The sequence below is a fragment of the Panthera leo genome, chromosome A2, assembly GCF_018350215.1.
Source record: "Panthera leo isolate Ple1 chromosome A2, P.leo_Ple1_pat1.1, whole genome shotgun sequence".
In the NCBI taxonomy this organism is placed as follows: Eukaryota; Metazoa; Chordata; class Mammalia; order Carnivora; family Felidae; genus Panthera; species Panthera leo.
This window is the reverse complement of record NC_056680.1, coordinates 5,628,981-5,641,116: the sequence shown is the minus strand read 5'-3', so window position 1 is coordinate 5,641,116 and position 12,136 is coordinate 5,628,981.

Sequence of the window (12,136 nt, the reverse complement as noted above, 5' to 3'; positions counted from 1 at the left end):
TCAGGGGCACCTGAGTGGCCCAGTCGGTTGAGCTTCCGACTTTGGCTCAGGTCATGATCTCACGGTCTGGGAGTTCGAGCCCCACGTCGGGCTCTGGGCCGACAGCTCAGAGACTGGAGCCTGCTTCGGATTCTGTGTCTCTCTCTCTCTGACCCTCCCCCCGTTAATGCTCTGTCTCTGTCTCAAACATAAATAAACATTAAAAAAATTTTTTTAAAAATGTTTTCAGTAGTCAAATTTACAAAGACAGCAAGCAGACACAGTAGTTGCCAGGGGCAGGAGGAAGTCAAAATGAAGAGCTATTTAATGGGTATAGAGTTTTGTGAGATGAAAAGAATTCTGGAGATTGGTTACAGTGTGAATATACTTAACCCTACTGAACTGTACCCTTAAAAATAGTCACAATAATGATTTTTACATTATGTGTATTGTTTTAGTTTGTTTTTTGTTTGGCCATTTAGAAAGTGCAAGCAGGGGAGGGGCAGAGAGAGAGACAGAGTCCCAGGCAGGCTCCGTGCTGGCAGCACAGAGCCCGATGCAGGGCTTGAACCCACGAACCATGAGATCGTGACCTGAGTCAAAACCAAGAGTTGGATGCTGAACCCACTGAGCCACTCAGGTGACCCTATGTTACATGTATTTTACCACAATTTTTAAAAATGGAGGGATGCCTGGGTGGCTCAGTCGGTTAAGCGTCTGACTTCGGCTCAGGTCATGATCTCACGGTTCGTGAGTTCGAGCCCTGCCTTGGGTTCTGTACTGACAGCTCGGAGCCTGGAGCCTGCTTCCGATTCTGTGTCTCCCTCTCTCTCTCTCTCTCTGTGTGAGCCCCTCCCCCACTCACACTCTGTCTCTCTCTTTCTCAAAAATAAACACTAAAAAAAATTTTTAATGGAAAATTCCGTAAATTAGGACTACAGGGAACCTCCTCAATTTGTAGAATTTTGTAGAATATCTACAAAAACCCCACAGCTAGCATCATATGTTGTGGTGAGAAGCTTGAAGGTTTCTAAGAACAGGAACACAGCAAGGATATACCATTGCCTCTCAATGTCATACTGGAAGTTCTAGCTAATGCAGTAAGACAAGAAAAGGAAATAAAAGGGATACAGGTTCAGAAGGAAGAAATAAAACTGTCCGGGGTACTTGGGTTGCTCAGTCGGTTGAACATCTGACTCTTGATTTCAGCTCAGGTCATGATCTCATGGTTCATGGTTCAGGCTGGCTGCATGGAGCCTGCTTGAGATTCTCTCTCTCCCTCTCTCTCTCTCAAAACTAATAAACTTTAAAAAACTATATCGAGGTGCCTGGGTGGCTCAGTTGGTTAAGCATCTGACTCTTGATTTAGGCTCAGTCATGATCTTGTGATTCATGGTCTTAAGCCCTACGTTTTGGGATTCTCTCTCTCCCTCTCTCTCTGTCCCTTCCCACTCTCTCTCAAAATAAAGTTTAAAAAAACCTGTCTTTATTCATAGAGATGACCATCTATGTAGAAAATCCAAAATAATCAACAAAAAAATCCTCCTGGAACTAATAAGCCATTATAGTAATGTAGCAAGATACAAGATTAATATACAAAAGCCAATCCGTGTCCTATGTACCAGCAATTAAAAAGTGAGATTTGTGGGGCGCCTGGGTGGCTCAGTCGGTTGAGCATCCGACTTCGGCTCAGGTCATGATCTCACGGTCCGTGAGTTCCAGCCCCGCGTCGGGCTCTGTGCTGACGGCTCAGAGCCTGGAGCCTGTTTCAGATTCTGTGTCTCCCTCTCTCTCTGCCCCTCCTTCCCTCATGCTCTGTCTCTCTCTGTCTCAAAAATAAATAAACGTTAAAAAAAAAAATTAAAAAAAAAAAAGTGAAATTTGAAAATGAAAGCACAACACCATTTATTATCACCCACAAAATTAAATACTCTGGTATAAATCTAACAAAACACGTACAATCCTATATGAGGAAAACTACAAAACACTGACGAAAGGAATAAAAGAAGTAATAAGCAAATGGAGAGATGTCCATGTTTCCATATTGTCAACACGTTAGTCCTTCCCAACTTGATCTACAGATGCAATTCCAGCCAAAATGCCAGCAAGTTTCCTCAATACTGACAAACTGATTCTAAGGTTTCTGGGACAGGTAAATCCCCCAGAATACACAGCACAATATCGACGGAGAAGAACAAAGTTGACAGGGCTGACACTACCCAACGTCAAGACTTACTACAAAGCCACGGTGATAAAGACAGTGTGGTATGGGTGAAAGAACAGACAGATCCACGGAACAGAACAGAGCCCGGAAATACACGCACCAAGTAGAATCAACTGGTCAGTGACAAAGGAGCAAAGACGATGTAGCAGAGAAAAGACAGTGTTTTCCACAATGATGGTGCTGGAACGACTGGGCATCCACAGGGGAAAATATGAATCTAGGGGCACCTGGGGGGCTCAGTCGGTTAAGCATCTGACTTTGGCTCAGGTCATGATCTCATGTTTCGGGAGTTTGAGCCCCACATCAAGCTCTCTGCTGTTCACTTTGCATCCTCTGTCCACCCCCCCACCCCCCGTTCGCACACGCACACACACACGCACGCTTGCTCTAACATAAACATTAAAAGGACCGCCTAGATGGCTCAGTAGGTTAAGCATCCGATTTCAGCTCAGGTCATGATCTCATGGTTCGTGGGTTCGAGCCCCATGTGGGTGGGGCTCTGTGCAGACAGCTCAGAGCCTAGAGCCTGCTTGGGATTCTGTGTTTCCCTCTCTCTCTGCCCCTTCCCCACTCATGCTCTATCTCAAAAATAAACATTAAAAAAACATTTTTTTTAAGACTCATATAAAAAAAAATCAAAAGAAAAAAATGAATCTAGACACAGACTTGACACCCTTGAGAAATTAACTCAAAATGAATCACAGGCCTAAATGTAAAAACACCAAACCATGAAACTCCTAGAACATAACAGAGGAGAAAACCTAGATGAACTTGGGTTTCGTGGTAACTTCTTAGATACGCCACCAACAGCATGGTCCATGAGAAAAGGAATTGGTAAGTTAGACACCATTAAAATGAAAAAAATTCCTGCTCTGAGAGAGAAAGTATCAACGGAGTGAGAAGACAGGCACGGACTGGGAGAAAAGGAATGCAAAAAAAAAAAAAAAAAAAAAAAAAAAAACCACCTATCTGATAAAGAACTGTTACTGAAAATATACAAAGAATTCTTAAAACTCAACAATAAGAAATGAACAACCCAATTAGAAAATTAGATCTGAACAGACAGCTCACCGAAGAGATTCAGATGGCAAACAAGTACATGAAAACACATCTGTCATCACATATCATCTGTCACCAGGGAATAAATGCAAAATAAAGCCGCAATGGGCCACCACAACACTCCTATTAGAATGCCCACACGCAGGGGCGCCTGAGTGGCTCAGGTGGTTAAGTGCCCGACTTCAGCTCAGGTCGTGATCTCACTGTTCCCGGGTTTGAGCCCCACGTCGACCTCGGTGCTGACAGCTCGGAGCCCGGAGCCTGCTTCGGATTCTGTGTCTCCCTCTCTCTCTGCCCCTCCCCCACTCATGCTCTGTCTCTCTCTCTCTCTCTCAAAAAAATAAACATTAAAAAAAAATAAAAACAAAAATAACATTAAAACAAAATAAACAAAAACAACACACAACAGTATGTTTTTGGAGCCTACTCAGGCCGATAATACGACTGTAATTCGCAGTGATGTGCAGTACAGAATCACGTGCATTTTGCTAGCACATTTCCCTGTCATTGGCCTTTTGGGTGGTTTTCCTTTTTCCTGCTAGTCGCTGCGCCCCAATGCGGGGCTTGAACTCATGAACAGCGTGATCATGACCTGAGCGGAAGTCGGATGCTTAACTGAGGGAGCCGCCAAGGTGTCCCTAAGATTTTATTTTTAAGTAATCTCTCCACCCAACGTGGGGCTCAAACTTATAACCCAGAAATCAAGAGTTGCATGCTCTCCCGAGGGAGCCAGCCAGGCGCCCCGATTACGCGCAGATTGTTAAAGAAGATACGTAGAACGTAGTGGAAAAGAGCGTATCAAAACATTAACAGTAATTAAGTTGGGGCAGAAGAGAGATCAATGATTTATTATTTTCTTTTTTCTATTAATATTTCTGTTTTTCATATTTGCCCAAATTCCAACGGCAAAAAAAAAGAACAGGAGGAGCAAATGAGAGAATGAGCGTTTTAACTGAAAAGTGGGTGTAACCAGGTGTTCGCTTTATAAGTATCCATAATGTCTGTTTTATGGACCTTTTTATAGATGCCGTTTCACCATAAAACAATAAAAAGGTATCAAGAACTCACAGGGGCAGCGGGGAAGCGAGGGCCTGGCTGGTTCAGCCCGTGGAGCATGGGACTCTGGATCTCTGGGCTGTGAGTTCAAGCCCCACGTAGGGCACAGAGATTCCTTAAAAACAAAAACAAACAAGAAAAAAAACTGAGCATAGCACGTATGCAGATTGCAGTGGGCAGGCTGGAGCGTTGCTAGATTCTCCTTTCATATTCCACATCTATGGAAATGATGGGAAAGTTTTTCTTAATATACATGCCTTACGGAGGGAACATTCACATAGAATTCATCGTTGTGAAGTAAACGATTCGGTGGCACTGAGTGCATTTACAAGGTTGTGCAGCCGCCCCCTCTCTCCAGTTCCCAGACATTTCCATCCCCCCAGAGGAAACCCGACCCCCGTTCGCGCTCACTCTCCACGCCTCCGTCCTCGAGCCCCTGGGACCCACCCAGCTGCGTGCAGAGTCCGTGGGTTTCCCTGTTCCAGACAGGACCACACAACATGCGACCTCGGGCCTCCGGCCTCGTTTCACGCAGCCTCGTGTTCTCGAGGTTGGTCATGCCGTCCGTTATCCTTCATTGCTGTTTATGGGTGAGTAATATTCCATCGGACGGCTAGGTCACATTTGGTTGATCCGTTCACCGGTTCTGTCCATTCTTTAGAGGGGCCTGTATGGAGGGCCCACAAACCCTCTCCAAGATGCTAAAGGCTCAGCACTCAAGGCCTGCTTTCACCCACTTCTCAGCCCACACAAGGCTCCTCCTCCAGGAAGCCCTCTGGGATTGCCCCCATCTCCTCAACTGGCTTCACCCCCCCCCCCCCCCCCCCCCCCCCCGGATGGATGTACCACGCTTTGCCTATACCTTCAAAACTCAGCCCTGGAAAGCCTGGCCTCACCCATGCAGACCCTAGACTCACAACCCAGGACTGAGAGTCCATTAGCCTGGCCAGACCTCTGAACCGGACAAGAGGCGCCCAGCCAGGCACTCCCATGACGGGAGGCTGAGCTCAGCCAGTGAGGTGAGCTGGCAGCGGACCAGCAAGCATGCAATAGAGAAAACCCCACCCAGGAAAACAAGGAAACAACACAGATTAAAGCCGGAATCAACGAAACAGAGGAACAAAAGGAACAAAGGAACAAAAATGCAAGAATGAAACCAAACCCTGGCTCTTTGGAAAGACTAAAGAGGTAAACATTTGGAGTGAATGAGCAGGGGGCAAGTGGGGAGAGTTTAAAAAATATATATGTGAGGAGGCTGAGAGCAAATATGGGTCAAAACGATGAGAAATAACCTCTCACGGGCTGTGGAGAAAAGGGAACCCTGTGCACCTGCCGCTGGGAATACAGATGGCCGCAGCCAGGAGTGTGTCAGATAACAGGTCCTCACAGAATGAAAAATAGAAATTCTCCACTTCTGGGTATATACATCCAAAGGAAATAAAATTGGTCTTGAAAAGATATCTGCACCCCGCCCCCACGTTCACTGTGGCATTACTCACAATAGACACAGAAAGAACCTAAGTGCCCCTCAATGGATGAGAAAATACATAAGGAAAACGTGTACAGGAGCGCCTGGGTGGCTCAGTCGGTTAAGCGTCCGACTTCAGCTCAGGTCATGATTTCACGGTTTGTGAGTTTGAGCCCCACATTGGGCTCTGTGCTGACAGCTCACAGCCTGGAGCCTGCTTCGGATTCTGGGTGTCCCTCTCTCTCTCTGTCCTTCCCCCCTCGCATTCTGTCCCTCTGTCCATCTCTCTCAAAAATAAACAAACATTAAAAATTTAAAGAAAGAGGGGACGCCTGGGTGGCTCAGTCGGTTAAGCTCCGACTTCATCTCAGGTCACGATCTCGCGGTCCGTGAGTTCGAGCCCCGCGTCGGGCTCTGGGCTGATGGCTCAGAGCCTGGAGCCTGCTTCCGATTCTGTGTCTCCCTCTCTCTCTGCCCCTCCCCCGTTCATGCTGTGTCTCTCTCTGTCTCAAAAATAAATAAAACATTTAAAAAAAATTAAAAAAAATTTAAAGAAAGAAAATGTGTACATACAATGTAATACTATTTGCCTCAAAAAAGAAGGAAATTCTGCCATTTGCAACCACGTGGATGGACCTTGAGGACATTATGCTAAGTGAAGTCAGAGAAAGACAAATACTGCATGACCTCATTCATACATGGAATCTAAAAAGAAAAAACCCGAATTAGGATACGAAGAACAGATTGGTGGTTGTGGGGGTAGGGGGTGAGTGGTTTAAAAAAAAAAAAAAAGCAAAACTAAAGAACTATATGCCAATACATTTGAAAATCAAGATGAAATGAATACATTTAGGGAGAAACCAAAAAAAAAAAAAAAAAATGCAAAAATCATACCAAGAAGAATCAGATAACTTGAGTAGATCCAGAAATGTTACTGAGATGGAAATGATGGGGGGCGGGGTGCCTCTCTTGGAAGGGCAGGACCTAGAAGGTTCTACAGGGCAGTTTTATCAGCATTTCAGGTAGCAGATAATCCCCATCTCAGGCAAATTGATACCAGGAACAGGCAAAGGGCACAGGAGGAAGGGAACAGCTGGTTTCCTTTCCTTTTGGAGGATGGTGTAACCTACAAACCAGAGAGAGCACAACACGGATGTACCGCGGCAACATTACACTCAGTAAAACAAGCCAGACACAGATGGCGACACGTTGCATGACTGTTTGTAGGAAGTCTCCACGCTGAGCAAATCCATGGAGACACAAGGCAGATGGATGGTTACCCAGGGAAAAGGAAGGGGAGGGGAGAGACATAACTGCTCAGTGAGTGTGGGGTTTCGTTTTGCAGCGATGGAAATGTTCTGGAAACAGACAGAGGTGATGGCTGTACCATATCGTGCGTGTACCAGATGTCATGGAACTGTTTGCTTTCAAGGGGTTGGCTTTGTTGTGTAAATTTCACCTCCATAAAAATAAAAACAGGTGGGACTGTGGACCAAGATAGGAAAATTGACACCAACCTTCAATACCGTCCCTAGAAGCAGAAATCCTAAATAAAATACTGCTAGCCAAATCTCACAGTGTGGGGGGGAAATTATATCACGACCAAAGACAGTTTGGCCAGGAAAGCACAGATGAGTTAAACTCAGAAAATCAGGCAACTGACAACTTATCTGTCAGCTGACGGGCTGGTTGCTGACACAGACACTTGTTTTTGCCAGGACACCATGTGTGTGTTCTCGGAATTCAGACCTGGGAACAATAGGGCTGGTGTGGACCCAGGGCTGGGGCAGCCCACACAACATCCTTGCAAATCTGTTAGAGCATCAAAGAAAGCAGAAACCAGCTTAAGAAAAACAGTAGCACAGGGGCACCTGGGTGGCTCAGTCGGTCAAGCGGCTGACTTGGGCTCAGGTCATGATCTCACGGTGTGTGGGTTTGAGCCCCACATCCGGCTCTGTGCTGATGGCTCAGAGCCTGGAGCCTGCTTCAGATTCCGTCTCTCTCTGCTCCTCCCCTGCTCATGCTCTGTCTCACAAAAGTGGATAATTATTTTAAATTTTTTAAGATAAACAGTAGCATAATTTAAAAGACTTGTTATATTTCTAATACATGGAAGAAAATAAATTCACCTTTGAAAAAAAAAAGACAGAAATTCTGACACCTGCTACAACATGGACACATCTTGAACACACAATGTGAGTAAAACGAGCCAGGCACACACACCAAAAAAAACCACATTCTATATGATTCCACTTCCGTGAAGTCCCTAGAGAAGTCAAATTCAGAGAGACAGAAAGTAGATAGATAGGGGGAGCCAGGGGCTGGTGGGGGCAGGGGAGTCAGTGTTTCATGGGGACACTTTCAGTTTTGCAAGAGGGAGAGAGCTCTGGAGGTGGACGGTGGGGAGGGCGGCACACAACGACTGTGCATATTGCCACTGAACTGTGCACCTAAAAATGATTAAAACGGCAAACTTCACGTTATGTGTATTTCACAAGGAGAAAAACACAAGGGTGAAGGTCCCTTGATGGGACAGAGAGCGAGGAAGGGTAGCGGCGAAGGACATGCACAAACACCCGGGAAGAGCTGCAGGATGAAACAAGAGGAGCACGTGGTGAGAAGGAAACTCGTGGCTGGATGGTAAAGGCAGAGAGCGCCACCTACCGGCAGCTGGCGGCGCTCTTCCGGACGCTGGGAAAACACGCGAGGAAGCCACGCCCATTTCCTCCCTGTGTGGCCATCCTACCCCCACCCTTGCGGCAGAGCAGAACCCATCACCGAGAAAACAGAAACCAGCCCGTAGTCATCACCCCCAGCAACCTGCCAACCTGCACCTGGCCCCACACGCCAGGCCAGCCTTCCCTCTGCTGCCGTGAGTAAACAGTGTGCCCTGAATCCCTGGCAAAGCCAGGGGGCCACCAGCTCACACCCCCACTCCCCCGTGCAGGGAGCCACAGCAATCCTCCCTCTGTACCAAATTATTCCCACCAGCACACAAATATGCCGATTCATCTTTCACCTTTTTTTTTTTTTTTTTGGTCTGGTTTGATCATTGAGATGAAATCCACATAACATAAACTTAAACTTCACTGGCATATGCTACACTTAAAAGTAAACTTCAGTGGCATTTAGTACATTCACAAGGCTGTGCAACCACCGTCTAATTCTGAAACATACCCATGTGGCAAATAAGCGTATGAAAAGATGTTCCACATCATCCATCATCAGGAATTGCAAACTGAAACAAGATGGGGGGGGGGGGGGTGGCACACCCGGGTGGCTCAGTCAGTTGAGCCTCCGACTTCGGCTCAGGTCATGATCTCACACTTTATGAGTTCGAGCCCCGCGTCAGGCTCTGTGCTGACAGCTCAGAGCCTGGAGCCTGCTTTGGATTCTGTGTCTCCCTCTCTCTCTGTCCCTCCCCCGCTCATTCTCTGTCTCTCTCTGTCAAAAATAAATAAACATTTAAAAAAAATTTTTTTGGGGGCGCCTGGGTGGCTCAGTCGGTTAAGCGGCCGACTTTAGCTCAGGTCATGATCTCGCGGTCCGTGGGTTCGAGCCCCGCGTCGGGCTCTGGGCTGATGGCTCAGAGCCTGGAGCCTGCTTCCGATTCTGTGTCTCCCTCTCTCTCTGCCCCTCCCCCGTTCATGCTCTGTCTCTCTCTGTCTCAAAAATAAAAAGGAAAAAAACGTTAAAAAAAAAATTGAAAAAAAAATTTTTTTTAAAAAAAACAAGATACCGGGGCACCTGGGTGGCTCAGTGGGTTTAGCGTCCAACTCCTGGTTTCAGCTCACAGTTTGAGATCCCATACTGCTTGGGATTCTCTCTCTCCTCTCTCTGCCCCTCCCTGGCTCACTCTGTCTGTCTCTCTCAAAAATGAATAAACTTAAAAACAACAACAACAAGAAAATACCACCACACAGCTATTAGAATGACCAAAACCCACACACTGACAACACAGAAGGCTGGCGAGGACCGGAGCTACAGGAACTCTCATCTACTGCTGGTGGGGATGCAAATGGTCCAGCCACTCTGGAAGACAGTTTAGCGATTTTTGAAAAAACTAAACATATCCTACAAAACTATCTTACTGTACAACCCAGCAATCGTGCTTCTTGGGATTCACCCACAGGTGTTGAAAACTTATGTCCACACAAAACCCTGTGCTCAGATGTTTCTAGCAGCCTATCCATATTTCCAAAGACTTGGAAGCAAACAAAGTGTCCTTCGGTAGGTGAAATGGATAAGTAAACTGCAGAACATCCAGACAAGCGCTAAAAAGAAATGAGCCATCGGGCCATGAAAACGACCCGGAGGAACCTTAAATGCATATCACCAAGTGAAAGAAGCCAGTCTGCAAAGTGTACAGATCGCATGATCCTTTCGGACATTCTGGAAGAGCAAAACTATGGAGGCAGTAGAATGATCAGTGGTTGCCAGACGTAGGGGGGAGGGACGAGTAGGCAGAGCACCGAGGATTTTTCCAGCGGTGAAAATACCATATACGATATTACAATGGGAGATATAGGGCATTACATCCTTTTTGGGACCCACAGAATGGACACCACCAAGGGCAACCTTAAAGTAACTTACGGACTTGAAGTGATGGTGGTTTCAGCAGTTGTAACAAATGTAGCCCTCTGATGGGGGATATTGCTGATGTGGGCTGTGCCTGTGCAGGGGTGGGGTGGGGTGGGTAGGAGGTATATGGGAAATCTCTGTATTTTCCTCTTAATTGTGCTGTGAACCTAAAATTGATCTAACAAATCATCTTTAAAAACACTTTTTCTTGGGGTACCTGGGTGGCTCAGTTGTTAAGTGTCTGACTCTTGGTTTCAGCTCAGGTCATGATCTCACGGCTTGTGAGTTCAAGCCCCACGGGCTCTGTGCTGTCAGTGGAGCCTGCTTGGGATTCTCTCTCTGTCCCTCCCCCACTCTTTCTTTTTCTTTCAAAGTAAATAAATAAACTTAAAAACAAAGAAAAAAGCATCATGTTAGGGAAGATGTAGAGAAATTGGAAACTTGTGCATGGCTGGTGGGCAGCTGTTGTGAGAACCGATTTGGGGCTTGCTCAAAAGTGAAACATAGAATCTTCATATGGGGCACCTGGGTGGTTCAGTCGGTTAAGTGACTGACTCTTGATTTTGACTCAGGTCATGATCTCATAGTTCGTGAGATCGAGCCCCACTTCGGGCTCTGGGCTGACTGCGCAGAGCCTGCTTGGGATTCTCTCTCTCTCTCCTGTCTCTGTCCCTGCCCTCAAAATAAATAAATTAAAAAAATTTTTTTTTTAAGTTAAACCTAGAATCACCATATGACCCGGGAGTCTCACTGCCAGGAATATGCCCTAAAGAAATGAAACAGGTGTTTGAACAAATACTTCTTTGTGAATGTTCATGGCAGCATTATTCACAATAGTTAGAAGATGGAAACCACTCAAGTGTCCATCCTATGGGCCAAGGTGTAGACAAATGGTGGTCCGTCCATATAATGGAATATTACCCAGTCATAAAAAAGAATGAAGTCCTAGGGGTGCCTGGGTAGCTCAGTTGGTTAAGTAACTAACTCTTGGTTTCAGCTCAGGTCCTGATCTCACGGTTTGTGGGTTCGAGCCCCACAGCGGGCTCTGTGCTGACAGCTCAGAGCCTGGAGCCTGCTTCGGATTCTGTGTCTCCCTCTCTCTGTGCCCCTCCCCCACATGCACTCTGTGTGTGTGTCTCTCTCTCCCCCTCAAAATAAATAAACGTTAAAAAAAAAAAAAAAAAAAGACCTGAAGTCCTAACCTGTGCTACAACACGGACGAACCCTGAAAATAGTGTGGTCAGCGAAAGAAGCAAGACCCGAGGAGTCATGTATTATACGATCCCATTGATGTGAAATATCCAGACGAGGTAAACCCACAGAGACAGAAGGCAGGTTAACAGTTTCCAGGGATGGGGAGGGGGAGTGGGGGAGAGCAAGGCCTGAGCATCAGCTACTCCATGAGTACAGGGTTTTATTTTGGGGGTGAGGAAAAAGTGTTTTTTGGTTGTTGTTGTTTTTTTTAAGTTTATTCATTTATTTTGAGAGAGAGCTAGTGGGGGAGGGGCAGAAAAGCTGAGCTGAAACCAAGAGTCAGACGCTTAACTGACTAAGCCACCCAGGCACCCCTGGTTTTGCTTTTAAAGTATAGCCATCTTTTGGGAATGCAAACTGGTGCAGCCACTCTAGAAGACAGTCTGGAGGTTCCTCAAAAAAACTAAAAATAGAACTACCCTACGACCCAGCAATTGCACTACTAAGTATTTATCCATGGGATACAGGTGTGCTGTTTCGAAGGGACACACGCACCCCCATGTTTATAGCAGCAC